Source organism: Equus caballus, chromosome 15 (assembly GCF_041296265.1).
Source record: "Equus caballus isolate H_3958 breed thoroughbred chromosome 15, TB-T2T, whole genome shotgun sequence".
In the NCBI taxonomy this organism is placed as follows: domain Eukaryota; kingdom Metazoa; phylum Chordata; class Mammalia; order Perissodactyla; family Equidae; genus Equus; species Equus caballus.
The window spans coordinates 71,063,984-71,089,207 of NC_091698.1; the positions used below are offsets into that span (position 1 = coordinate 71,063,984).

The window sequence follows — 25,224 nt, forward strand, 5'->3', positions numbered from 1 at the left end:
GTGAATTTCCTAAGAACAAGGACATTCTCTTACAACGTAAGACTTACATAACCCCTGCAGTTAACAAAATCAGGAAACTCACCACTGATACAACACCATTATCTAGTCCACAGTCCATGTTCAAAGTCAGTTGTGTCATGACCTTTTCATAGGTTTCCAGCGAAAGTAGAAACATCCGGACGACAGAGAGATTTTCTTAAAGCTAACGTGTATTTAGCTTGAAGGATTGTGCTCGATTCTAAAATCATGCTCTCCCTGGTCCTTTTAGTTTTATTGGTGTTTAAGATGTCCCCTCTTTTATGAAATGGTGAGGGTAGAAAGTGGTTTATTTATTGTTTGCTTTTGATAGTCTTACTTGGCAAAATAAAAAGCGGCAGTTCTACATTTGTCCTCAAACCTCTTTTGCAGGAATCCCAAGGTGGTCCCTCCGGCACCACGGTTCTCCGAGTCCAGGTGAGTCAGATCACTGGACACTTTCCTGAAGCCTGTTGAGAGCATACCTGCTCCCAACACTGGGGGTGGGGCGTGGGATAAACAGCCACAGCCCTGCCTCTCGGGGAGCCCATGGCCTCTCACCCAGCAGAGTGCCCCTTTACTCTTTCTGTGGCTCTCCTGCATCCCCTACCTTGCAAGTCATGGGCAAGCAGAGCCCTTCTCCCACCATGAAAACCTGACCTCACTTTCCCAGCCTCCTTTGCAGCTGTAGGGCAGGCATATGATCTGGCTCAGCCAATCAGATGCACCCCCAGGAACTCTGAATCTTAGCAGGTGATACAAAGACGCGGTGATGGGATGTATCTGACAGAATTGGCGGCAGCCGCCCCAGGAGGTTTCCAGGGCCAGAGGAGCCTCAGGGCCAGTTTCACTGTTGTCCTCCCTGCTCTAGCCCTGAGGTGTGATTTGGCAGGGGTTCTGGCTGCTGTCCGGTCCTCCCTGGTTCCTGAGCTTAGCTCTCCAGCCAGCCCGAGGAGTCCGTGAGCTTTCTGTTGCTTTCAACGAAGAACCCTGACAATAAACAGAGACAAGTCAGCATCATGGAGATAGAGAGGAGCTGGGACCTGGAGCGTGGATACATAGGCAGTTGGCAGCAGTGATTCTGTGAGGTGGGTGGCCACAGAGGACTCTAGTTTCCTTATCTGGCTTGTGGATGGGACACCCTGTCTAGGTGCTAGGTAGGGTAGCCCGACAGGAAGTGCTGTGTGTGAGGGATAGAGGGATGCGAGAGGAGAGAGCGTGGAGCCCGAGGATGGGGCTGGGAGGAAGGAGATGAGCTCAAGGAAGGAGTGGGGGTGGCTTTGTAGGAGGAAACAGCCAAGCTGGGTCACACGGTTCCAACTGCCCAAAATATTTTTTGACCCTTTTCTATATGCCAAGCAGTGTATTGGTTAATGAAACAGTCTGGGGGGTAGGCATGTTATCCTCATTTTACGTATAAAGGAAGGGTTACACAGAGATGAAAGAGCTTGTACAAGATCAGAAATGCAGAAAGGGACAGAACTCACACCTGGGTCTAACTCCGACATTGATGCTCTTAAGAACCCAGACAGATGCTCAGATGAGAGACCAACGTCCCTGCCTCCATCCCTGAGTTTTTATTACTTCCTGTAAGTACTTCAAGTAAAATATACTCCCTGTAAGTACTTTGTGAGGCAATTTAGTCGAGTCATAGAATCTGGGGCCTGGGTCACTTTGTCAATACCAATCCTCCCCTCCTCTTCCCCGAGCTGTAGAAAAACCGGGTTCGCAAGAATGAGCTGCAGTGCACACCGTTGATTGCCCACCCAGGGACCCTTCTCCCTCCCACCACCCTCCCCCTCAGTACCTGCTGAGACTGGGTTTGTTCCAGGTGTTTTTCCTTCTCCTTCTGGGCTCAGGGCAGTAATAGTGGCAGTATCCACCTTGCTTGGGATAGATTCAGGCATGGGATGTGGCTCAATTCTAGCCAATGAGCAGTGTGAGACAGTCTTCTGAGGACTTCTGGGAAAAACTTTCTTTGGTCTTAAAATGGGACACAAGGATGAGATGTTTCCTGGGGTATTTTTTGTGTATGTTTTTTGTTTTGCTGCTATGGACATTGTTTTGTGACAATGTGATGTCTGGGGTGGCAGCAGCCATCTTGTGACCATGAAGCAAGCTAGCCAAGGACAACGCCACAAGCAGAGAATAAACCTGGGTCCTTGATGATGATGTTGAGCGGCAGGACTAACCTCTGCTGAAGCTAGTCTTCCCCTGGACTTCTTGTTCTGTGACAGAATACACTTTCTTTATTGTCTAAGCCAACTGAATAGAAGTTCTGTTTCTGGCCACTGAAAACATCTTTACTGATGCGTGAACTGTGGGATCAAAAAAATAAACATCCAACATACTAATGTTATATGCTAACAGCTGACAGCAGGGATAACAGCCATTGGTTAAATGAGAAAAACCTGATTCCTTGACAAAGGGAGGCCCTAAGAATTCCTTTCTCTGCTGGTTCAGAGGGGAGCCAGAGCAGTGGCCTGAGGCCCTGCCCTCTGCGTCTTGTCCAGGCATATGGGAGGGCTCCTGTCAGAGGAGAGGTCCACTCCTGGCCGGGTGAACTTCTGACTCCCATTTCCTGAAGGGTCAGTGGAGGAAAGCAGTTTTATTTACTGAATCAGGATGGAAAACAGATGTCCAAGCACCCCACTGGGCCCAGGCTCACCCTGGACAGAGGCTGGGCCTGTTCTCAGCCCTGACCCACCCACCAACCCCCTATCCCCCGACATCGAGTCCAGATGTGGATTCCTCCAAGCTCTAATAACAACTTTGATTTGTTTCAGTTAAGTAACCTTCGCCCCCCAGTTCAACCCTAAACTCATCAACTCTCCAAAGAGAAGAATAAGAGTTACTCTACGAAGCATTTGTAAGGAAGCCCTGGTGGGGCAGAGAAGCGTGTGGACTTGAGAAGCAGACCCACGTGGATTCCACCACAGCCTGGTCTCATACTAGCTGTGTGCGATCTCAGCCATTGTATCTGTCACCAGCTACCGTGTAACAAGCCACCACAAAACTCAGCGAGTTAAAACAACAACTGTTTATTTGCTTATGCTTCTAAAATTTGCGCAGGGCTTGATGGGATGGCTCCTTTATTCTCCGCCTGGTGTTGTGTTTTCTAAGTGAAGTCCATGGGACAATGGCACAGAGGAGATATGCACAGTACGCATGCCCACCCTCTTCCTTGCGTCCCTGTCCCTATATAGAGTTCCTTTCTCTTTTGGTCCTTCCTCACCCATCAGCCAGCCCGAGGTAGAAAACTTTGGGAGAATCCATGCATATCAAAAAGAGAAGCTCTTCCAGTAAGTGGCCTGAGGTGATTTCTAGAAACGGTTCCCTATTCAGTTGACCCAGAAGACCCCACAAAGTCATTCAAATCAAGAGGTCCAAATCTTCGTGTTCTCTTTAAGAACACCCGTGAAACGACCCTGGTCACCAAGGACATGCATACCCGAAAGCCTCCGGGTATCTGAAGGGTGTCACTTTACAGAGGCAGCATGTGCTGTCCCGTTGCTACAACGGCAGAGTTGGTAGGGCTGCCCCGGGCAAACTGTGCGGCTGGACATGGGGTCAGGGTCCCGAAGGAGTGCTGAATGTTTGCTGCACGGGATTGAAAACGAAGAGGGCAAAGCAGAACTTAGCGGTTCAGATGTCGATTCTCTCGTCATTGAGCACATATAGGCAAGAGTGCGCCTGTCCTAACACAGGTCCTGGCTGGCTTCACCCCTGCAAAAGCACGCCTGCCACTGAGATGCTCCTCATTAAAGGGCAGTAGATAGTTCCTAGACCAGAGAGGAGGCTGCACAGAAGAAAAAGTTATCCCAGAAGAAACACAGACTTATGGCCAGGAATAAATTCAGCATAAAATAAACGCAAATAAAAGTAAAAGCAGAAGAAAAAAAAGACATAAAAAATTGAGTTTCATGTGGTATTTTGTGCAGTGTTTCCATGGTTCTGGTGAGAATGAAATACATGTGCAGATACGAGCTATGAAATAGGAATTGCCTAACTGTCTTGATTCCACGAGTTAAATGCTCTAATATTTGCATTTAAAGCTGGCATTGCACAATATAAAGTTGAGCAGTAAAATTCATGCTAATATTTTAAAATTTTAATTTTTTCTGTAGTTAGAATAACATTAAGTAGCAAATAAAAAACACCATGATGGCTTGAGAGAGGCTACGGAAGAAAGCAGAGCTTTATATTTTCGTACCTTTGGAGTTAAGACGGGTAGGGAGGAAGCGGGGAGGGCAGCCCCCAGGCCTGTTGTAAGAACTTTGCCTTCTACTGAGAATGAGATGGAAATGTACCTGGAGGTTGGGAAGAGAAGGGCAGTGGCTGCAGTGTGGACCTGACCTGCCACTGCAGTGGGGAGTGGGAGGGGGGCAGGGAGCTGGGTGGCACGGTGGCCTGGCTGGGATGGTCGTGGTGGAGGTGGGAGAAGTGGCCGGATTCTGAACCGTTTTTTGGAGGATTTACCTGTCAACTCACAGTAAATCAATTTGGCATGGAAAACAGGTGTTATCAAATTCTCATTCTATAGGAGAGAAAACCAAACCTTGGAGAGACTGAGTGACGTGCGCCACGTCATGTAGTTGCTATGTCGTGTCCCTTGGCAGGCAGGAAGCCTGTGGGGTCTGTCAGAGGCTTAGTAGTAACGGGGCGTGTGTGGTATGCATGTAGGTGTGTCTGTGACGTGCCTTTCTCTGGGTCTTATTTGTCACCCATCTCCATCTGTCCCCTCACCTCCTTCCATCCTCCGTTCTCCTTACGCTCTGCAGACACACTCGTCTTCTCCTAGGCCCATTTCCAAGGGGCCTATGTGCTTCTGGTGCCCAGGGGAACCAATCTATGTCTATGAGAGGGTGTAAGTACGTGTGTGCCCCTGGTCGTGTTGGCATGCCTTACACGAGTCTGACTGTCTCTAGTGCATGCGTGTCTGAGTGTTACTTTGGCTGTGTGTGAGGCATACATGCATATCCCTGGCTGTGAGAACCTACATGTGTGGGGGCTTCAGTTACTGAGTGTGTGACGTGTGCATGTGTGTGCAAATGTGTGAGTGTAGGGAGGTGTCCTCTCTCCTCTCTACCCATTCAGATTGGCTCCCGTCCTAGGGGCCCAGGTCAAGCCTCCTCCATTTTCTGGGTCCTCACTTCCCACGGCCCTGTCTGTTGGAACCTGACTCTGGGCTAGCCCTGCCCCTTGGCAGGGGTCTGGCTGGTTTAGAGGAGTTTATCTCCTAGAATGCCAGCTCCCACAGACAGCAGAGCAGGGGGGTCTGCACACACACACTCTGCCCCCTGGTCAACCATCAGCTAGATCTCCTGGGGTCAGCCGCCCATCCCACCTCAGAAGGGCCTGGCAGGCAGGTCTGGCCGCCTGCAGCAGGCAGAGGCAGGTGGGGCAGAAAGTGGTTGCACCCCAAGGCTTCCTTCCTTCCTGTGGGTGGCCAGCTGGCCCTCCAGGCAGCAGGATGGAACTCCACACTCACCCTCTCAGTGAGCTCCCAGGGACTGGCTTGTTGGAGCCTTGGGACCCCAGAGACCTGCCCCCCTTAGAGAGGCTGGTGGGCCTCAGGACAGACTTGTCTTGTCCTTTGCTTCCTCCCCTCCCCCTCCCCTTAGAGGCCCTGGGCCTAGGGCCTCCTCCCTGAGCTCAGGCCCCAGAGCAGTCATGTGCTCTCTCTGTCTAAACCCCTTTTCCCTCTCTCTCCCCTTCTTGCTGTGCCATTGGTTCCTCCGAGCGCCGTCTTGCCTCTCCTATGGGTGCCAGAAGGTCCTTTTGCTTTAACCCACTGGAAATCAGGCCTTTGCTTTTAGCAAGGTGAGCAGATGCTGGGAAGTGTGGAGCCGCTTCAGTCCCTCCCTGAGGCCAGACTGCACTTCCCTCAGTCCTGGCTGGCCCGCTGCCTCAGGGCCTCTGTTCTAGCTGTTTCCTCTGTCTGGAACGTTCTTCCTCAGACCCTGCTTGGCCTCTCCCTCTCCAAGCGTTTGTTGAAATGTCACCTTCTTAACGGGGCCTGCCTGGACCACTCGGTTTAATTCTGTGAGCTGTATGTGCCACGCACACGCCCTCGCACCCTCTTGCCCACCAGCACTCTTCATCTCCCGGCCCTGCTTTGCTCCTGTTTTTCCCCAGAGCACCCACCACCCACCTACATGCTGCGGAGCGTATGTGCTCTGTCTGTGTGTCTCCCCAACAGGAGTGTGGGCCTCACGAGGGCAGGAATCTTCGTTTTGTTCACTGATGTTTCCCAAGGGCCTGGAACCGTGTGGGGCCACTTTGGGTGCTCTGCACACATTTGTCTGGGTTGTTGTTGGGACTGTTGCTGAGAGAAGAGAGAACCTGAGGGAGGAATGGCTGCTCCTTGGAGGGGCCACGGAGGGGCGTTGCTGGAACTCTGGGGCTGCGGTCAGAGGGGCTAGACTCTATGCCCCGCCACCCGGGAGATGTCCAGCTTCCTTCTGCCCTCTTCCCCTGTGGGTGGCTGCAGGCAGGAACAACACCCCTCAAGCTGGCCCTGCACACGTATGTTGGTGCGCACCTGCGCACCCTGCATCCATGGCCCCACCTCCCACCCAGCCCTGTGCACGCGCCACTGACGTGGCTGTGGTTTTGAGGCCCCAGAGGTGCAGAGTAGAGTCAGGGTGTCCTGTTCTCTGCGGCTGCAGCAGCAGGGGCAGGTGGGGGTGGGGGACAGCCTCCCCTGCAGACGAGCACACGCAGAGGCTACTTTTCCTTCCTTCCTTATGCATGCACACACACGTGTGCACACAGAGGCTGGCTGCTCTTAGACCTCAGCATGGGGGCTGTGCGCCCATCTGTACCAGGCCCGCTGTGGGCAGGGAGAGGTGGCAGAGGAAGTCACTACACGCTCCCTTCCCAGTGTCTGAGCGTCCACCGTTCATGCTTCATGCCCGGTGCACGGCCATGCCTCGTTTGTCAGTTCTTCTCTTTGCGGGGAGTACTGCCCTCTTTCGCCTTCTGTCAAAACCACATCCCCATGCGAGGGGGCCCCCATTCAGCCCTCAGCAGGGTAGAGCTCCTCTGCCGCTGTGGTCCATCCATCGTGCACACACTGGCTCCCCCCGCCTCCCAGGTCCAGCCCAATCCCCTAGCCTGGCACCTTCCCTGCTCCAAGAGACTCGGCTTTGAGGGGAGGTGAGGGTGGCCTCGGGAACCAGGCATCCTGGGTTGAATGTTGGCTCTGTATGCCCTTAGGCAAGTCACTTAACCTCTCTGTGCCCATTTCCTCCTTCCCAGAGCTGTCCTGAGAATTCAGTAGGTTCATATATGCAAAGTGCGCAGCAGAGCACCTGCTGTGTGGGAAAGTTGTCAATAAATGTTAGCTGTCACTATTATTGTTTCCTGCCCCAGAGCCAGGAGGGGCCTGACAAATGGCCTTCGTCAGGGCTGGCAGCCCAGCTCTGGCCTCCCAGACTGAGCCGGGGGCTTCCAGGCCACCTGGGGGCTCACTGGAGACTCAGAGTGCCACCCTGGGGATCCTAATGCAGCAGGTGGGGTGGGGGTGGCTGGGGGAGCAGGGCTCACACCTTGGCCTGCCGTCATCCGGGGGGCAGGAAGCCCCCGAGTCCCACATCCTAGCCTCGGCTGGTCCAGCCCCTCCTCTTCTCTCTGCCTCTCCAGTGCCCTCTGCCTTGCAAGGTTCCTCTCAGCATCTCCTGCAGGAAGAATGCCCGTTGGCCCTGCTGCCTGAGGGCCGATGCCCCCGCTGCCTGGAGCCTTGGTTTTCTCAACTAAGAAGTGGATGCGAACTCCTGCATCACTGCTTAACCAGCATCACCAGTTAACGTCGGCGGTGCCAGAGCAGTGCACGGCCCTGGCAGCTCACCAGGACCGACTATTGGTGCCACCCGCTGTCCTGGGGCTCCGGGCAGGCTCTAGGAGCCCAGGCTCACAGCAGGCCATGGGAAAGCCCTGTTGACCAGGGTGGGCTGGAAGGAACTTTCGCCTCCCCTCCTTGGGCTCTGGGAGCTGAGAAGGGGGCACAGTGACTGGGGCTAGAACGTGGAGGTGCTCCCCCCAAACAGCCTGAAGGAAGGAGGAAGGAAGAGAGGACGAGCTGAGCACACCCTGGGCCCCAGAGGAAGTTGAAAGCTGGGCCGTGGTGTGACAGTTCATGGGCTGCACCGCAACTCCCCACCCCACCCTCACCTGCTGACGTCAGCAGGGAGGGCATGACCCTGGCACGTCCCCTCCCCCAAGCTTGGGTCTGTGAGGTGGGGTCCCAGCTGGGAGGCTCCCCGTGCTGTGCTCTGTACAACTGGGCGGCCAGCAGAGCTTCGTGTCTTTTGGTCAGCATTGCCCTCTCTAGGCTCCTTTTGATGAAAGGTAGCGGGTCGACAGCACCTCTTCACCCCACCCCCGTGGCCTCACTTCTCCCAGGTGTGATCCTAGAAGATCGCTATTAAGCACCTACTATGCACCAGGTGGTTTTCTATCCACAAGCTCATTTAATCCTTCACAACACCCTGAGGGAGGCATTTTATAAATAAGGAAACCAGCTCAGAGAGGTTAAGGAACCTGCCTGAGATCACACAGCTTGTACGTGGCCAAGCTGGCCTTCCGACTCAGGCTCCAGTCATGAAGTTCCGCATGCCTACAGGTGAGTGAATTCATGCTGGAGGAGCTCTCGGACAGCTGGTGCCACTGGGCCTCTCATTTGTCAAGGAGGAAACGGACACCCAGCACTGGGAAGCCAGTGCCGCAGGCCATGCCACAGGCTCCTGGCAGAAGCAGGCAGGATTAGAGAACTTTCTCCTGGCGTGGGATGTCTGGCAGGAGGGGCTCTGCCAGGAAGGCTCCTTCCTTCACTGCCTCCGGGCCTCCGCTCAGGCCACCTCCTCGGAAAGAAGCCTTTCTGGAAAGTCCTAGGTGAAGTAGGGCCCTGTCACCCTCCTCCTCCTGGCCTGGCTTCATTCTTCTTCACTGCACTTACTGTCACTTGCAGTTTTATGTCACAAATTATTTATTTATTCCACCCCTCCAACCCAGCACCCCCTAGATGTGAGCTCCATGAGCTCAGGGAGGGTCTGTCTGGTTCACTTGCCTAGAACAGTACCTGGCACAAACTCAACAATTTTTTGTGGAATGAACGAATGAACAAAAGGAGTCAGGCAGTAGAGGAGGAAGTTTATGTTTATGGGGGAAAGTTTGGTGTGAAGACAAACTTATCAAGGGCAAGCTAAATAGATCATTCTAGGCGGAGGAGGGGAGTGAGAAGTAATTTAGAAATGAGAAGGGGCGGGGCCATCAGGTACAGCCATGCGGTCTGGCACATGCGTTGGACGGTGAATGGTGCCCCCTCCAGTTGTACAGTTCTCAACTTGGACAACAGTACGCGGCGCCCCTGGGGCTAGGGAAGAACACAACAGTTTTGGCCCCCTCAGCTGGGTCCTAGAGAGTGAGGGAGCCTGAGTGGAGGCAGCTCTACAGGTGCCTGCTGCAGGAGGAACAGGCTGTACCCTCCACGAGGACGCCACGTGGTCGCGGTCAGCAGTCTGCCATCCGGTGGCGTTGTTTCCATAGACAGCTCAACCAGGGGCAGCAACAGTGCTGCTGTTAACAATCGCTGGTACCTGGAGCGCCCAGCGGGACACAGGTGGGGAAATCACCCTGACACACCCCACAAACACACACCAAACGTTGTGGCCAAAGATAATCACAGCAGCGGAGGGAGGACTGTTTCCTGAGCCAGCAGTGTGCGCAGGAGGCAGAGGACACTGTGTTCTGAGACCTCTCCACCGAGCAGAGGACTCGGTGAGGAACTCGTCCCCCCCCCCCCCACCCCGCCCCCAGTCCCACAGTCTGGGCACAACAACAATTACCCTGTGATGTGGGGCCCGTCTCTGATGAGTCACCTTGCCCACAGCAGGGCTTGTCGGGCAGTGTTATCAGCTCCTCTGCTTACTTAATTCCTTGGTTGACATCACCACCGCCTCCGTCTTCTCCTTCTCTGCGCTGGAGCCTGCAGCCTGGTACATCCTGCAAGGAAAGGCGGTGGAGGTCTCTCATTGGCCAGAAGCTACCAGGGCAGGTAAATGGGGCCCCCCAGTTACTGGGCCTTTAGCCTCAAGGCGCTTGGCCTAGTTTCTTGCTTTGTTGCCTTGGGGCCTCAGTTTACTTCCCAGGAAATGCTATCTGGAGTCAAGTCCTGAGAGACACTCTCCGCCCTGGCCCCGTGCTTATTCCTTCTCTCTTTGTTCACATATGGGCCAAGCTGCTTGCCCTTGGGTGTGTCCTGCTGTAGCCTTAGGGTGCGGTCCGCAAGTCCAGCCCTCTGCTAGCTCAGACATTTGTTCCCCAATCCTGTCTGGTGCAGGCCTGGCTGCCTCTGAGCCTCTGTGGTGGGCCTTTGGGTCTCCAGGCTCTCCCCGGCTCAGACTGGGCTGGCCTTCTGCCTGCCTCTCCATCCAGCCCCTCTGCGCCAGGACCCAGCTCCCTCAGAGGCCCTCACTCCTTTCTCTGCCCCCGTCCCCCTGGGCAGCCTCCTGGGAGCCTAAGCCAGTCCCTCTTCTCTGGGCCAGCATTCCATTTCACCTCCCCTCACCTTGTCAGCCTTCTCAATGCTGACCTGTGGTCAGTGGCACACGGAAGGTGCCATGGGGTCAGTAGAGTGGTGACAGAGGTGACTAGAGACATGTGCAGTTCAATTTCAGCCTCACCCCGGTCTCCTTCTTTGCGCAGGTGGGATGAGAGGGGAGAATTTAGCTTCTCTCCCCACACTGTGCTGCTCTGCCCTCTCCGAGAGGGGCTCAGCTCGGCCGCTGGGGCGGGACCTCAGTCCCCGGTGGGAGGCTGCCCAAGCTTGGCAGGTGAGGGAGGTGGTGAGGGGAAGTGGGTGGGGCTGGGCAGGGAGAAGAGCCAACCCTTTGAACTGGGTCAACAGCATCCTCTGTGGCCCCAGGAGACAGTTCCTCAAATGTCACTGCCTGGGGCCAGAGAAGGGGGAGGGGGAGATTTCTCAACACCAGTCACTTTTACTCTAGTTATTTGACCAAAATGAGTTGTTCTTAGAAGGAAAAAGGAAAAAAACAAACAAACAGAGAAACCAAAACACCCCACCACTGAGGTCACTCCCGTGAACCTGCAAGCTGATGAGCCGATCCTGGGGCCAGATAGCATACCTGGGCCAGGGCTGGTTCTCCTCCACCTCTGTCCCCAGAGAAAGCCATCAGAGCTCTGCCCGGCCACTCTGCACCCGCCTCGACCCTGACTCCACCAAGAGAGCGGTGGGTACGTGCCAGGCAGACCTGGGTGGTATTCCGTTTTGCCCCTTTCCTGCTGGGGAACTCAGACGAGTTACTTTATCTCTCTGAGCTTTCCTGTTCTCGTCTATCAAATGAGGTGGTACCCTTGCCTGCTTCCCAGGATGGGTAACTGAGCCAGTTGCCTGCTTGGCATAGAGCCGGACATACCGTGAGAGCAGTGAATGGCACCCATGGCTTCCACTGCTGTTATTCATTACTAGGACCTGGGAGAAAGTGCAGATAACTCAGGACAGCGGGCACCTGGGGCCCCCTCCCCCCAGCTCTCCAGCCCAGCCCCTTTGTCCCCTCTGCCCTTGTTCAGAGCCCCCTGTTAATCCCCTTTCTGGCTGTCTGCTTTCTCTGCCTAGACAAGGGCTGGGGCAAGCCCGCCTTGTCCCCCTTTCCAGCCCTTCCTCCCAGGACCCAGTGCTGTCCACAGGGGCTGTGATGCCCAGTGTCAGAATTGTTCCCAGCCTGGGGCAGTGAGGGCCACCACGCTCAGCTCCCTTACAGCAACTGCAGTGGTTTACTCAACAAAGCCCCAAAGTTTGCCCCCACCACACAGGGAGCGAGATGCTGAACTGGCATGCTAGTAAGCCTGAGTATTCTGGCCCCAGAGCTAAGACTCTATCCATTCTGTCCTGCTGCTGTTCCTTCCAGTCTTTTCTGCATCCATATGACTCAGTCTTCTCATCTGCAAAATGGGTATAATAATTCCTTCTCCTTCTTCCTCATCCGGAGGAGGGGAGGAGAATGGGGTTAGGCTGGGAAGTTGCGAGGAGGTAGAGCCCCTGCTGTGTCGGACGCAGTTGAACCTGGCTGGGGTGGGAGATGTAACAGGATATATTTTGACAGGAGGTGAAGGAGGCCAGGCCAGTCTCCACCCTTCCAGCTGCCCAAGCCCCGTGCCTGAGCCCACAGCGCCCCCTGCTGATGAGTCAGTCCAGAAGCTCCCTGTGGGCAGCCCCAGCCCCACACTTTGTGTTTCCCTAAGGGGACCACTGGGAAGGTGTCGCCCTGCCCTCAGGGAGCCCATTCTGAGGGTGGATCTGAGGGCAGATGTGCACCCATGGCTCAGGAAGCCCAGACTGGGGGTAGGGAACCAGTGCTTCTGTCTGAGAAGGGAGCTTCCTAGGCCAAGAAGGTCACCTGTCTCCTCCGGCAAACCCGCTGAAGTCTCCTTCAGAGAGAGAGGTCTGCAGCCTGGGAGGAAGCCATGTGGTCTGCTCCCAGCCCAGCAGTGACCCCTCCATTAGCGCTCCCTCCCACTCCCCTCCCACCCCCTCCCACGTGGGCCGTGAGGGAGACCTCAGGTGAGGGCAGACCCTGAGAAATCAGGGTGAGGGCTGGTCAGGTCCCTTGCTCGCCCTCTGGCTGGGCCCCCTCATCAGCACCCTCGACATCCGGGATGGTCTTCCCAGCCCTCTGGAGCCCATGCCCACCTTCCTCCTCATCAGACCTTTCTTCCACATCAGCAGCAGCTTCATCATCCAGCATTTCCTTAGCCTGATTCTGTGTTGGGTTCGGGGGATTCAGAGAGACACAAGCCCCTGCTTGCACCCCAGAAACAGAGATATGGCATTCCCCCGTCCCCCCCACCTACCCTTTCCTCATTCATCCCCAACATCTTCCCTGCTCTGGGCTCCAGGACCCGCCCTCGAGGAAGGCAGCCATAATACACTCCAGCTTAAAATCCAGCCACCTGTGGCCGCCTCCCCTCCCTAGAAATTCTACACTCATCCCCCCACCCTGGGCTCTGCTCACTGTCTTTGAGATTTTCCCCTTAATCTGCATCCTTCCCGGACTGCATATATAAAGCCCAGATTGTATTCCTCCTCCTTCAGGAAGCCTTCCTGGATGGATCCCAGCCTCAATGATTTCCCCGACTTCCGCCTGCTGCAGGATCTCCTGGCACACCCTGCTTTGTCCTGGGTACATTTATTATCATTTCTGCCCCATAGGAACTCCAGGGCTCAGGAGGGAATACCTATCACCTCCTTCCCTGTACTCGGGGCGAGACACAGGGGACAGTCCATATACGCTCCTTTAAGTCAACTTAAATCAGTGGTTCTCAACTGGGCACAGTTTTGCTTCCAGGGGATATTTGGCAACGTCTGGAGTTAATTTCGGTTGTCACTACTGGGAGGTGGGTGCTGCTGGCATCTAGTAGGTAGAGACCAGGGATGCTGCTAGCCACCCTACAATGCACAGCACAGCCTCCACCACAAAGAAATATCCAGGCCCAAATGTCAACAATGTTGAGGCTGAGAAACACTGATTTAAATAAACCCACAGATTGAGAATTAAAATAGTGGCCAAGAAGGGGGCAGTGGCTCATGCAGGAGAAGGAGCCAGAGCAGGCATCTCAGAGTAAACACTGGCTTCCTGTCCATGCAGCCTTTACACTCCCACGCGCCTCATCACACCTCTTTCTGGGCTGGTCATGTCTTGTATAAGTGGAGGCCGATCTGAGCCAGCAGAGGAGGAGCCAGGGCCTACCCAGAGAGTCTGTGGGGAAACGGGCTCTGTGTGGGGGAACCCTTTGGGAGCAGGGGGTGGCTTGGCCTCAGTTAAGTCACCTGTAAAATGGGGATGGGTGGCCCCTTCCAGTCCTAAAGGTCAAAGGTTCTAAACCGTGTCTCTCGGATGTGCTCATTTTCCCCTCTGCTGATGGGCAGGACCCCTCCCGAAGGGCTGAAGGTGGAGTACCAGCCACCAGCCCCTTAAACAGATGTGGGGGTTATTGTGGCTCCAACTGCCCTCCCAGGAAACAGCTGTAAGAACAAGAATGCTTTGATAGGCTTCAGCAAAGCTGCCTCCATGTCCCCGGGGACTGCCTGGGTGGGGGGCATAGAGAGCCTCCAGCTGGGAACAGCTGTTAGCCAGGCCCCAGTGCAGAGGTGGAGGCTGAGAAGGGTGTCCCCCTCCTTTGGTTGGGGTTAAGAATGTCCCAGAGGCTGGTTTCCCTGAGACAGCCCTCTCTAGGTCCTCTTTAGGGTCCTCCTCTGTGCCCTCCCTGGGTGGGCTCGGTGACCGGGACTCTCGGGAGCTGAGCAGATATAAATCTCTCCTCTTATGAGGAGCTCCTCCATTGTGAGGGGCCTGGCTCCCATCCCTGGTGCAGGGACCACCAGGAGGGTGGGCGGAAGCCAGCCCTTCCAGCCCCCTTAGTCCCGGAGTGTCCCTGGGTCTCTGGTTAGCAAGAGGACCCAGAGCTCACAGACCTGCCTCACCCAGGGGCCAAACCTTTCCGCGTGGCCTTGTGGGTGAGGCTGTGTTTTAGAGTTAGACAGCCCTGGGGACAGATGCTGGAATCTCTCCCGAGGCATTCATTTAACTCCTCTGAGCCTCAGTTTCTTTGTCTGTAACGGGCATGATAACAGTTCCTGCCTTATGGCTTGTTGGGAGGGTTGACTGAGGTAATGTATGGAAAGCCCTTACCACAGTTCCGGGGGCACGGCTGGCACTCAAGAAATGCTGGCAGTTGTGGTTGTCATCTTCATCGTCCTCATTATCACCTTTACCATTTGGGGTAACATCTTTCCAGAATACAGCTTCCAGGTAATCTATTGATTTAGCCTGATGTGAAAAACAAAGTTCTTTGGGAACACCTTCAGGGTTTTTTTTTTTTTTAGCAGCTTGAAGGGCACAGTTGGGAGAAGCTTTAGCCCCAGAAACACCTTGGACATTTGGGGTTCAGGCTGAGAACCCAGATGAGGGATGGCTGGGGACACGGTTGATATTGGCTGTCACCTTCAGCAAGTGTGTGAGAAAGCACGAGTGTGATTTGTGCTCAGTCTGTGTGTGTGTGGCATGTCGTGCGTGCTCTGGGTGGGGTATGTGTGCTGGGTGTTTGCTAAGTGGGCACTTTTCCCGTCCGGTGCGTGTGAGGGCTTCTGTGTGTGTCTGGGTTTATCTGCCTCTTTCTTTCCTAAGCGAATGCGTCTGCGTGACCCTCTGCTTTTGCAGTTGTGTGTGTTTTGGGGTACCTGGTAGTTGGGTCCTTTCCAAAGGTGTCATTGTGGGTTTGACTGGTGGGAGCTGCGGCTGAGTGAGGCGCTCCAGGGCTGAGCTGAGCCAGGAGGGGGCCCAGGCTGCTGCCTCAGGAGGGCTGGCTTTGGAAAGGTCCTTTCAGACGAGCAGAGGTTAAAGATTCTTCTTTCCTAAGGTAAATAGTACTTATTAAATCTAACTGAGCAAGGAGTGGGTTTCGAGTTCCACCCTGGACCAGTTCTCTCATTTTACAGATGGGGTGGGGGTGTGTCTGAGACATAGGCAGTGATGGGAACGGCTTGAGCTCTGGACTGCCAGGGCTGTGGGCTGCTGTCAGGAGTCTCCCCGGCCCCACTCCCTACCCTGAATGGTCCCTCAGGCTGAGGTGGGAGTCTTGACAGAGAACCTGGGCCGGGCACAGCCTTCAACTGGGCTTGGGCAGGGACTTCTCTGGGAACAGACTCCTAGAGGGGAGGGTTCCCCCCATAAACAGTGACTAATTTTTTTAGTATTAGTGTATCCCAAATATTGCATGGGACATTCTTATACTAAAAAATGATTCATTCTTTGCCTTAAATTCAAATTTAACTGGGCACCCTATATTTTTATTTGCTAACTCTGGCAACTTCACTTCAGGGCCAGTAGGCTGGGGGCTGGTGGAGAAGTGTGGAGGCTCCAGTCGTGTTCCACCTGAGCACAGCCAACTCAGGCCAACCCAAGTCACCTCGTCCCTGTCGTGTTTCCTGGGGCCAGCCTTGCGCCAAGAGCAATGGGAGTAACCCACTCTGAGATTCATGCCCTCTGCCTGGCAGGTCCACATGCCCTAACTCAGTGGACCCGAGTGTGGAATCAGGGTTAGTGTAGGGTCTCAAAACCAAACTGGTCAATGAGAGCTCTCCTACAGATGCGGCCACTGTTTTTTAAAAGTCAAGAGATTCTGAGGCTGGCCCGGTGGCAGAGTTGGTAAGTTTGTGCGCTCTGCTTTGGTGGCCCAGGGTTCCTGGGTTCAGATCCTAGGCACAGACCTGCACGCTGCTCAAGCCATGCTGTGGTGGCATCCCACATACAAAACAGAGGAAGATTTGCATAGGTCGTAGCTCAGGGACAATCTTGCTCAAGCAAAAAGTGCAAGATTGGCATAGAGGGCCATCCTTCCTCACCAAAAAAAAAAAAACAAAGAAAAAGGTCAAGAGATACTGTTGTGAAGAATAAAATGCAAATTTGTTTAAAGGCAGGCATTAAATAATAGCTTTTGACTATTACAGCTCTTCCTCATCTAGAGAATACCAATGTGTAATTACTAGGGGGAGGCACACTTTTGGGGTTTTCACACTGGAAAAAGTCTGAGGACTACTAGGACTGAGGACTCTAGAAATTGACCTTTCATGTACTGTGGAGTCAGTGGGCATCTGGTGAAGCTTATGGACTCCCTCTTGGAATAATGTTTTCAAATGCGTAAAATGAAATCTACAAGACTGCAAAAGAAGCCAATGGTACGAAAATACAGATATGAAAACATTGAGGAAACAGCTTGACGATGTAGTGACATTTGCTCTTATTTCTTGACACTTTAGTGGTGCTCATTTTAAAGTAGCGATGTGTAAACTGGTGTTTCAAAAGACCTTGAAACAACTCTAATGTGTTTGAAAAATGTCAGGGATTTCTATTAGTGACAAAGTCATACTTTCTGCAAATACTACTGTAGATTGTTCCCTACACTTACAATGAAAGGAAATGCTAAATTTCTGTTAGAGGCTTGTGAAAATAAAGATGTATTTTTTCCCATCCAAAGTCATGGCCCCCTGAATTCTATCCACACACCTCCAGGGGAGTGTCTGTGGTCCCAGGTTAAGGGCACCTGCTCTCGTGGGAAGCCCCACAAGAGGACTTAGAATGGAGGATGGACAAGAGTCACCCGTAGTCAGAAACAGGGAGAAACCAGAGGGAAACGTGATGGGCCACCTGAGGGCGTGGGTTGGAGTGTGGTGGACTGTGTCTGCCAGCAAGACCTCTGGGAAGACCCCAAGCATGCTCCCACCCACACTGCTGAACCGGCAGGGTAGCCCTCGGGTTGAGCATTGCCCTCTGAGCATCTCCTTAGTGCTGGAGTGTACAGTCAGCCCAGGACCCTGGGGCCTGGGGTGTTCTGGCGAGAAGGCCCTGAGGGGAGAGCCTCAGGCAGAGCTGGTAACGGCTGAGACAGGGCCCGGTTCTTCTACTGTTTTTTTAAGTAGGGGAACGACTCCCACAATACAACACAAATGCAGATGTGAAAGTACATAAGCAATTTGAGAAGGGTATTGTCACAGGAATAAGGACATTATAACAAGGACCTTTTGGAATTCATAAATATCGTCCTCTTGTAGGATATTTACTCTAGCCCCAGTGTGACGGTTGGTTAAAACATAAGGCTGAGCTAATCCACCATATCTGCATTCCAAATATTTGACATTGGGGTTAATCCTGAACTCATTTTTAATTTCTACTTTTCCCAATTTTATTGAGATATAATTGACATATAATATTGTGTATATTTAAGCTGTAAAACAATGATTTGATATACATATATATATATTGTGAAATGATTACTACAATAAGTAGAGTTATTCATCACCTCACATAATATAATTTTTTTCTCTTGTGACAAGAACTTTTGAGATCCACTCTCTTAGCAACTTTCAAATATACAATACAGTATTGTTACTGTAGTCACCATGCTGTGCATTAAATCCTCAGAATTTATTAATCTTATAACTGGGAGTTTGCACCTTTTGACCACCTTGACTCACCCCGCCGCTCGACCTCTGGTAACCACCAATCTGTTCTCTGTGTCTGCGAGTTCCATTTTTATAGATTCCACATGTAAGTGAGATCATACAGCGTTTGACTTTGTCTGACTTGTTTCCCCGGGCCCGGGTCTGAGAGGAGCGGTGGGCACCTGTGGGGTGAAGGGGGGGGAGGCAGGGACGGAGGGAAGATGTGTCCAAGCCAGAGCTGGGTCTTGTCTCGGTGGGGTGAGAGTGAGCAGGATAAAATGCAGAGGGGAGGAAAATACGAGGAAGTTTCTGGAAATCTGTGGCTTTTGCCTTCTTTCTGAACTTCCCTTCCCTTCCCCTCACCCCTCATCCCACCCAGAGCCAGGATCCAATTTCCTCTTTTTTCAAAATACAACTCAAAACAGATTTAATCTCGGGGGACTGTTCTGTGAAGGAAACCTGTAGAGGCAAGCTGTCTCTGAAGTTGTAACAGAAATATATATCTCTCAAGAGTATGAAAATAAACGTCCATTTGGCTCGTGAAACAAGTCGAATCTTGGGCTGCTGGCCACCTGCGTCCTGCCTGCAGGTAGACATCAGCTAGCGCCACATCTCAGGTTTGGTGTCCCTCCCCCGCCCCCACTCCATGGGGATTTTTCAGAAATAGCCACATGGAAACCCTAAATCTGGGGAGGGGCTAGCACCCTGTGAGCCACGGTGGAGGCTAAGAATGCAGATTCCTGGGCTTCCAGCCTCATGCACTGGAATCTCCTGGTCACCACTGGGGCTTCTGCCTCAGGCAACCTGGGCAAGCCCACTCTGAGCAACCTTGGTCCGCTGGCTGCTGGCCCTGCTCGCTCTGATCAGTGCTGGGGCCTCTCTGTGCAGTGCTTCAGAGACTGGCTTTGGGATGGAACTTTTGAGCCCTTGAAAACTGCCTCCTGATGTCCTCAATCCTTCTGAAGTGGGGTCATATGTGGTGGGATGGGTATTGTTTAGTGTGTGAAACATGTGGCACCCTCTGGTGCCAGGTGCAGAGAGGGCATAGGATGACAGAGGATGATGTGTTAGGTCAACTGGCATGTGCTGTCCCAGCCCCCCGTGTTGTCAGATGTGGTGTAGGAATGATGATCCCTGACCTCCCGTCGCTCATGGCCACGGAAATGAAACAGATGGTCCCACAGAAAGCCCAGACCTTCCAGGCCCTGTGACAAGCTGTCTCCGATCCACCACCCACTGCGAGCCACTAGGGTCTGTGGTCCTAGGAGCCAAAAGAGCTTTAAATTCCTACTAGGAATCATAAGGCCAGCATTTCCAAAACTATCTTCTGAGCAACATTAGCATGTCATGGAATATAAGGTGGCATTCTCCCACAAATATACAAAACTAGCAATGTTTTTCCTTTAAAATTTATTTTGAAAAAGTATGTGTGTGAAAAGTGATAAATACGTTCCTACACTTATCATCATATGAGAAGCCGTCTTTACAGAATGGGATGCTCTACCCAAAGATGCCAGGAAGTCATATGGGGTCTTGCTCACTGCAGGAATGACGTTAAGATGCTGTAGTCCAATACGTTTGGAAATGCTGTGCTGGACTGTGAGATCCTTGAGGGCAAGAGTCAGGACTGATGTGATAATGCATCATATATACTGGTGTTATAAGAGTCATACGTTGGTGGGCTGTTACATTAGGGGCCCCCAAGGAACCCCAAATTCTGGTATTCATGCCATTGTATAGTCCTTTCCCACATGTGGGCTTGGGCATGTGACTTGCTCTGGCCAATGTGCCACAAGGAGCCCGGTGCAAGCATAGATCTGACAAACGCTTGCTTCTCCTCTTGAGGTTTGTCCTCTTGGAACTCTCTCAGGGAGGCAGCCACCAAACGGTAAAGAAGCGTGGGCAGACCAATGAACGACAAGGCAGCATCTGGAGAGAGAGAGAGGCCACGTGGAGGAGCTGAGACACTAGATATTTTAGTGAAGACTTCTTGGCCTTACCAGCCTTGCCCAGGTGAAGGAGTGATGCAAGCTGATGCAGAAGAACCACTCAGCGGAGCCTCACCCAAATTCCTGATCCACAAAGTCCTGAGACTTTTTGCTGTTTTAAGCCTCTAAGTTTTGGGGTAGTTTGTTACACAGCAATAGATAACTGAGATGCTTGTAGTAGGTGTGTAATAAATGTGTATGGAAAGAATGAATGGCAAATTACAATGCCAGCTCTGGTGCTAATCCCTTACACTGGTCCGGCATACTCATTAAGCCTCAATCACATCTATTTTCTGGTGTGAGTCCTGTGATGGTTCATTTTATGTGTTGACTTGACTGGGCCACGAAGTGCCCAGATAGTTGGTCAAACATTATTCTGGAAAGGTATCTTTGAATGAGATTAACATTTAATTGGTAGAATGAGTGAAGTAGGTTGCCTTCCATAATGTGGGTGGGCCTTATCCAATCAGTTGAAGGCCTGACTAAAACCAAAGGCTGACCCTCCCCTGAGCAAGAGGGAATTTGCCTACCTGACAGCTTTCAAACTGAGGCACTGGCTTTTCCTGCTTCTACAGCAGCCTGCCAGCCTTCAGACTCCAAATGGGACATTGGCTCTGCAGATCTTGGACTTGCCAGGCTCCATAACTGCATAAGCCAATTCCTTATCATAAATTTCTTTATCTATATAGACATATATATATATATATTGGTGGAAGGTAGAACTTGTGAGTGACAACCTTGGATGTTTAGCAGAGGAGATTTCTAAGCAAAGGGTTAAAAATGTGGCCTGGCTTCTCCTTACTGCTTCAAATAAAATGTGAGAGGAGAGAGACAAATTGAAGGAATTGTTAAGCAAAAAGGAACTAGAACTTGATGATCTGGAAAATTCTCAGCCTATCCATGTTGCAAAACTGGGAAAGCACGTCCTGGAGAAAACACCAAGGGCGTGGCTGGACCATCATTCCATTAAGAGATTACCCGCAAATTTAATTAGCCATCTCAGCTGAAGCCAGGAATAGAGATGGGATTATACCAGCAGAAGGACTGCCAGCTGGGACTAAACGGGATAGAGAAAATGGAATGAAGGAAGGCTGTCAGATTTCTGGGATCTACAGGACGGGACAATAGAGCTATCCAGCTTCAAACATGGTTAGCCTTCAAGAAAAGGGAAAAAAAAAAATTGAGGCCAGCCCCGTGGCCAAGAGGTTAAGTTCGCGCTCTCTGCTTTGGCGGCTCAGGGTTTCACCGGTTCAGGATCCTGGGCGCGGACATGGCACTGCTCGTCAAGCAACGTTGAGGCGGCATCCCACATGCCACAACTAGAAGGACCCACAACGAAGAATATACAACTGTGTACTGGGGGGCTTTGGGGAGAAGGAAAAATAAAAAATAAAAACTAAAGGGAAAAATGACCCTGAAGGTCATTCAGAGAACATCAGGGCTGCCACTCCCACCATGGGCCCAGGGGACAGAGCTGTTTCCTCCTGGTCCCAGAGACTGGGCCCACTTCCTCAGTTTCAGACAGCCAGGATGCCACCGCTCAGTGCCTCAGGGGCAAGGCCTCCTGTGCCCAGCAGAGCTGAGGGGGCAGGGCCACTGTCTAGGGCCACGGGGGACATACTATGCTCCCAGTGGGCACGGAGAACAGAATATCATTCTGAAGAAGATTATTCTGGAGCTTTAAGATCAAATGGAATTTGCCTTGCTAGTTTTGGACTTGCTTGGGACCTGTTACGACTTTCTTCTTTCCAATTTCTCCCTCTCGGAATGGCCATGTCTCTCCTGTGCCTGTCCCACACTGTTGTGTGGAAGCACATAACTTGTCCGGTTTCACAGGGTCACAGTGGGAGAGGAATTCCGCCTCAGGATGAATCCTACCCTGAGTTGCACCCATATCTGATGTAGATGACACTGAGTGAGACGTTGGACTTGGGCTGGATGTGGAACGGGTTAAGACCTTAGGGGCTGTTGGGATGGGGTGGGTGTATTTTGCATGTGAGAAGGATGTGAATTTGGGGAGCTAGATGGCAGGAGGTTATGGACTGACTTGTGCCCCACCAAAGTTATATGTTGAAGCCCTAACCCCCAGTGTGACTGTGTTTGGAGAAAGGGCTTTTAAGGAGGTACTTAAGGTTGATGAGGTCATAAGGATGGGGTCCTAATCCAATAGTAGTGATGTCTTTATAAGAGACACCAGAGATCTCTCTGTCCTCATGTGCACAGAAAAAAGGCCGTGTGACGACAAGGACACAGCAAGAAGGTGCATCTGTGAGCCGAGGAGAGAGGTCTCACCAGAAACCAAGTCAGCTGGCACCTTGATCTTGGACAGCCAGCCTCCAGAGCTATGAGAAAATAAAATTCTGTTGTTTAAGCTGCTCAGCCTGTGGTATTCTGTTATGGCAGCCCAAGCAGATGGCTACAACTCCCCACGACAACTGATGAGTGGGCAGACATGCAGGCTTGGACTTCCATTCTGAAGTCCACGAATCACTGGTTCAATTGTTCTGGCAATATTGAAGTTCTACTATGGATCAGATACTGTATTAGACACTGGGTTTCAACGGCAAGCAAAATGGTCACAATTCCTGTCCTTGTGGAGCTCAAAGTCATGTGAGGGAGATGGACCTTCATCAAACAATTACTCAAATAGACATAAAATAATGACAGCGGTGAGTGCTATAGAAGGATGTCACCTAGTCAAGAAGGTCAGGGAGGGGGCTGGCCCCGTGGCTGAGCGGTTAAGTTCGCGCTCTCCGGTGCAGGCGGCCCAGTGTTTTGTTGGTTCGAATCCTGGGCACAGACATGGCACTGCTCATCAAACCACGCTGAGGCAGTGTCCCACATGCCACAACTAGAAGGACCCACAACGAAGAATATACAACTCTGTACTGGGGGGCTTTGGGGAGAAAAAGGAAAAAATAAAATCTTTAAAAAAAAAAAAAAGAAGGTCAGGGAAAAGTTCTTGTTGAAGTGACACCAGACCTCAGAGATGAAGGGTGATTAGGAGTAAACCAGGTAAAGAAGGGAAGGAAGGGTGTTCCACGCAGAAGGAACAGCATGTGCAAAGGATGCTCCCACCAAGGAGGGAGTTGGTGGGCGTTCAGAGGACTGGAAGAAGGGTCCCCGACCAGAATGGAGAGAGGAGGGGCAGCGGGACGGCGTTCAAAAAGAGGCTGATCTCCACACTGGGCAGACCATGGCAAGGCTTTGTCATAAGAGCAGTCGGAAGCCACTGAGCTGCCCTAACCTGGGCATTGGAAAGGTCACCTCTGCATTTCCAAAAGATGCCTGTGGCTGCTGTGTGGAGGAAGAGCTGTGGAGACCAATGTGGAGGCTATTTCAAGAGTTCAAGAGAGACGTGGAGGGGCTTGGACCAGAGTGGTGGCAACAGAGATGGAAGGAAGGACTAGACTGAAGAGCTGTTTATTAAGGTAAAACAACTGGCTTTGGTGCTGAGTTGTGTAAGGGAAGTGAGGGGTGGGAGGAGTCAGGGATGATCTGAGGTCTCTGAGTTGAGCACCTGGGCAGGTGGTGGTGCTGTTCAGTGAGGGAGAGAAGATGGTGAGGACCAAGTCGGGGTGGGGGACAGCTGCTTACTATTGGGTGAACTTGGCAGGTAGTTTTAAGCCTCTGTATACCTCAGTTTCCCTATGTAAGTGCTGTGAGATGAGCAGAGGGTCTGGCTCAGAGCAGCTGCTCCTGCATATCACGGCCTCCTGTCTCTTCCTCTGTGAGGTGGCATGGGCAGATGCTATTGTTCCCATTTTAAGGATGAGGAAGCTGTCTCTGTAAGGTTGGAGTCTCGCCCAAAGTCACACACCGTTGGAACCAGGCTTATAGGGAGGTAGTGGCAAGAGCTGTGCCTCTTCGCCAGGCTGCCTTTAACATCAGCTTACAGATCCCAAGAGCAGAAATGATTCATTTATAAGCTGCTCAGTCATCACTGGAGGCCTAATAAGGGGTGGGGAAGAGGGGACAAAGTCCAGGTGGGAAATGCCATTGGAGGAGGGGCAGAGGAGCATCGGAGGGAGGGCAGGCCCAGAGTCCTTAGAGGGGCAGGAAGTTAAACACCAAGCTCATTCAGTAGCCAACTTCCAAAATCTAGGGTGCTCACAAAGTTTACTTTTTACTCACATAAAGTCCAAGATGGGTCCTCTGATTGGCATACAGCCTTCCTCTGAGATTTAGGCACCCAGGCTCCTTCCATGTTGTGGCTCTGCCATCTCCTAGACCATGAGGTCTTGGCAGGTGGGGAAAGAGAGCTAGATAAGGAACATTTACTTCTTAACATCCTCAGCCCAGAAGAGAGACACGTTGCTTCTGCTCACACTCCATTGGCCATCCTTGAGGACAAAGGAGTTGGAAATGTAGTCCAGATGGGTGCCCAGGAAGAGGAGAAAATGAGTTTGGTGACCAGCTACCCAGCCCTGCTACAACAGGTCAGACCTACAACTTGGTCAAGAGAGTCAGGGGGAAGGCTGCCCAGGCTCTGCTAGAATTTCCCCAGGACGGGAGAGGGCCATACATCGGCTTGATCCCAGCTTGATCCCAGTACACTGGCTGATGTTTGGCAGGGAGGGCCGCTTCGGGGTACCCTCTTATGGACCATGGAAATAGCCTCTGGCCAAGGCCAGTGGGAAACCTGTCCTGAGTTCCTTAAGAGAGTGGGCTGTGAGGAGGTAGTAAGGAAAGCCCCGCTGCATTGCACCTGCTAAAGCTTTTGTGGACTGGAGGGGGAGGGGCATTGTTGTGAACTTTGAGTGGCCTCAAGGAAGGGAAAGCCTCACTGAGAAGGAACATTTGAGCAAAGACATGAAGATGCTGAGTCATGAGGATACTTGTGAAAGGGCGAAGGGAACAGCAGGTGCAAAGGCCCTATGAAAGGAGCAGGCCTGCTGTGTGCAGGTCTCCATCGCAATAATCTAGGCCAGAGAGGATGGTGGTAACAGTGAGTGGGGGCGAGGGGAGAAGTGGTTCGTTTCTGGATCTATGTTGTAGGTATATCCCTCCTTCCCTCATTTCCTTCCTTTCTCGGTTTTCTAGAAGGGACTAATGAAGGCACACTGAAGTGTTCCCACTTCTGCACCCTTTTCTAGACTGTAAACCACATGAGGGCCGGGACTGGGCCTGACTCCTCTCCTTACCCTCATACCCGGCACAGGGAGGGCCCATCACCAGGGCCTGGGAGACATGTCTGTGGGG

At 52.4% G+C, this 25,224-nt stretch overlaps 2 long non-coding RNA genes across 4 annotated transcripts in view; one reads left to right on the forward strand and one right to left on the reverse strand.

The window, feature by feature from the left end:
• Positions 1–9,148: 9,148 nt before the first annotated feature.
• LOC102147819 (uncharacterized) lies at positions 9,149–10,824 on the reverse strand. Its single transcript, XR_288438.4, has 3 exons — positions 10,586–10,824; positions 9,864–10,020; positions 9,149–9,391 (listed from the first exon to the last, which is right to left on the reverse strand). It is a non-coding gene; the product is annotated as an uncharacterized lncRNA (long non-coding RNA).
• LOC102147795 (uncharacterized) overlaps positions 9,940–25,224 on the forward strand; it is a 37,379-nt gene continuing 22,094 nt past the window's right edge. For all 3 annotated transcript variants that reach the window (XR_001378477.3, XR_011426466.1, XR_001378476.3), the window contains exon 1: positions 9,940–10,072. This is a non-coding gene — a long non-coding RNA (uncharacterized lncRNA). The remainder of the gene's footprint in view (positions 10,073–25,224) is intronic.